This window comes from Lagenorhynchus albirostris, chromosome 17, assembly GCF_949774975.1.
Source record: "Lagenorhynchus albirostris chromosome 17, mLagAlb1.1, whole genome shotgun sequence".
Taxonomy (NCBI): domain Eukaryota; kingdom Metazoa; phylum Chordata; class Mammalia; order Artiodactyla; family Delphinidae; genus Lagenorhynchus; species Lagenorhynchus albirostris.
Genome location: NC_083111.1, coordinates 20,273,611 through 20,277,528, shown reverse-complemented (window position 1 = coordinate 20,277,528; position 3,918 = coordinate 20,273,611).

Genomic DNA, 3,918 nt, shown 5'->3' with positions numbered 1-3,918 from the left:
CCAGAAAGATCCATGTCAGACTTCTGACCTACTGAACTGTAAGATAATAAATTTGTATTGTTTTAAGCAACTGAGTTTGTGATAATTTGTTAAAACCACAAACAAAAACTAATATAGCTGTCCACAGGCTACATATGGCCTACTGTTGGGAAATTTCACATAAAACCTTATTTCCACTTTCTTGAAAACCCAGAAGATCTGTGAACATTGGTCCACATTTTGCGAACAGAAGCAATCCACTGCAATGGAATAATGGTACCATCTTCCAACAAGCAAGGTGTTCTGTAGGTCATGACAGTCTCCATTACACACCTACCTCAGGTAGATTATCTATTGACCCATCTAGCTACTACAGGTCTATGCATATGAACTCAAAATAGCCTGGCATAATTGACCAGGCCTTAGTATTATGGAAGAGCAGTAGAATAATTCCAATGTGGCCGAAGAATATCTTGAAGATGGTAAAGCCTACAGGTTGTCATGCGGAGATTTTTATACCAGGGGAAGAGTGAGGGGCTACAGCTGGGAGTAATAGCTGAGGAAGTCTCACAGTCAGAAATAAAGGCAATTCAGCAGTGACCTGTGAAAGCGAGAACAGCTAAAGACAGTACAAATGAGGACATTTCATTGTGAAATCGAGCAGGACCCTGTGGGGCCCTCCTGGGTGCAGAAGACTTTCTGTGTCCCTGTTTCTTGTTTGTAGGAAAAAAGCTTCGGCCTCCTAGACCTTCCTTGAGTTCCAAAGGGCCAGTTCAAACAGTTACTAATTGGGAAGTGAGGGAATGCAGAAACAAAGGAGGAGCAATCAAGAAACAATAGTGCTGTGATAAAGCAGAGTCCCAGTTCCTCATCAAGGGATATGTAATAACAATATATCTTTGAGTTCTTCAACAGGAAGTAAAGGCCCCACCCAGGTGGAGGATGGTAACTTCAGGCTGAGCACAAGATTCTTGGAGCACTGCCCTGTTACCTCACCACCAACCAATCAAAAAATAGTCACACACACACTATTTTGAAGAGTACAAGTTTTTATTTTGATGAAGTCCAATTTATCATATTTTTCCCTTTTCTTTTGTGGTTAGTACAAAAGAAACCTTTGCCAATCCCAAAGTTGCAAAGATTTTCTCCCATGTTTCTTTCTGTAAGTTGTATAGTTTTATGTTTAACTATGATCCATTTCTAATTAATTTTGGCATAAGATACAAGACAAAGATCAAAGTTCATTTTCTTCCATATGGATAATCAGTTGTTCCAACGCCTTTCTTTTAAGTCTGTGCTTTTCTCTTTGAAGTGAACACCTTTGTCATAATTTATCAACTATATAAACTGACTTGACTATCTTGAGATTATTTTATTTCATTGTTTTATGAATGTCTTTGTCTTTATGCAAATATTACAGTCTTGATTATTGTAACTTTAATGTAAACTTTGAATTCAAGAAATATGAGTAATCCAACTTTGTTGTCAAAATTTTTTTGACTATTCTAGGTCTTCTGCATTTCCACATAACTTTAGACACAGTTTCCTAATTCCTACTAAAAGGTCTGATGCAATTTTGACAGAGACTGTTTTGGATTTATTTATCTATTTGGGAAGAATGGACATCTTAATGGTATTGAGTTTTCTATGCTATGAACATGATGTATCTTTCTATTTATTTGGACACCCTTTCATTTTTCTCAGCAATATTTTGTAGCTTTTAGTATATAAATCTAAAATTTATTCCTAAATGCTAATTGGTTTAGATTCTAAGTAGTAAGTTTTTTTTTAATTTTCTAATTTTTGTTTTACTGTTGCTAATGTATAGGAATAATATGATTTTTATAAATTGACCTTGTATCTGATTAATACTATTAGTTGTGTGTGTCTGTGTCTGTGTGTGTATAGATTCCTTATAATATTCTACATAGGAAATTATGCCATCTTCAAATATAGATAGTTAACATTTATCCTTTTCAGTTTTTTTAACATTTTTTTCTTACTTTCTTGCATTGGCCAGGACTCTACTACAATGTCTAATCTAAATGATGGGAAGGAACATCCTTATCTCATTCCTAATTTTAGGGAGAAAACATTAAGTATGTTAGCTGTACATTTTTTGTAGAGGTCTTTTTCAGATTAAGGAAGTTATATTCTATTTCCAGTTTGCTGAGATCATGAATAGATATTCTACTGTGACTGAGATTTGCATGTTCTGTAAATCAGTATATGTATAGCTTTTGCATTTAGACACAAGGTACTCATAGTTTGACTTTTAAAGCAATTTTTTTAAAGAAATAACATTGAGTTTACAGGGTGCTGCTGCCCTCATCTGTTTAGATATGGGTAAAATGATAAGAATTATGTTATTATTGCTATTATTATTATACATATCAAGAAAGGAATATCCTCCCCAAAGGGACTATATGTATTCTAACCATTTTATTTCACCAAAGGATATTATAATTACTTACTTTTTATAATATTCACAATTTACCGGCGAGTTTTTACGTGTAAGATCCCATTTGATCCTTCAAACATCAGAGATATGTTAAACAGTTATTTTTACTATATTCATTTTACTGTGGCAGAAATAACAGCTTGGAGAGAGTAAATGAAATACCACCATAGTTTTGAAACTTTAACTTGGGAGTCTCTGCTTCTGTGTACAACTCCTTACTATTCAAACATTCCAGTTGGTTGTAGGTAGTAGGAAAATGATGGTTGCTACAGATAGGAACATGGAAACTCCTCATTCTTAGGATTTAGTGGAATTTTATTTCTTTAAAGAGAATTTAAAAGTTAAGTGACAAATTTTGAAACATAGAATTCTACCTAGTCTATAAACTCACCCCTTTATAAATATAAGCATCTGAAGGGCAGGGTCTGATTCTCAGCCTCTTGTACATGTCACTGCACATAGCTCAGTGCCAGACACTTAGGAGGCTACAATAAAAATGTATGGATTAGTCATCAGGAATACTACATGCAACTGCTTCTTCTGAGAGGTAGTATTTAGCTCAAATCCAACAACAGATTTTTAAATCTGGTAATTTTTTTTATTACAGCAAAAGGAAATACCAAAAAAGAATTTTGCCTCTCAGGAGTCATGTTCTAACTCTAACGTGTCTTAGTAGCTATTCGCTACCAACGTCTAAAAAATGATAATGAATTATTATCATCTATTTATACTTTACTTAAAATCAAAGAACCAAATATGCTTTACACACATGTATATACTACATATGGCTTTAAATTGCTGTGACACAGATGTTGCCTCATTAAAATCTATAATATACAGCAAAAGAGGAAGGATCTACATTTCAAGTGTGGACTATGGTACAGTAATAAACACTAACCAACATCACTCATTATTATAATGATCTGTTCGTCTTTATTTCCTACTAGACTGAAAACTCCCTGCAGGTCATGAATGTGTTGCTCACAAAAACTAAATTGTTGTCTAATGTGTGGTAGTGCTAAATAAATATTCGGTGAAGGAATGAATGAAACAAGTGCCAAAACTGAAAGGTACTAGCTCACATTCTGAATGAAAGTACTTGTGCTTTTCCAATTTAATGGCAGAAGAGCTTGAACATAAGAACACATGCTGGGGAGCAGGCCATTTTTCTATTAGATGCTTTATTTATCCCTACATCTTTCAGACAGGCAGAGGGATTGTGTTCCAGGAAGGAGAGTGGGATGCTGGATGTCAAGTCTCCAGGGTTTAATTCCCAACTCTGAATCTCACTAGCTTCAAGGCCTTGGGCAAGTCACTTAACCTCTGTTCCAAACAGAAATAATACCACCTCCTCCCAGGAGCACACCAAGGCAAGTTTGATGGATGGCTAAGCTCTTAGAGTCTTTGATGAAATGTGCTGAATGGCTGCCAAGTATCACTACTGCTAATAATAATAATGTTTTTCTAACACAGTCCCA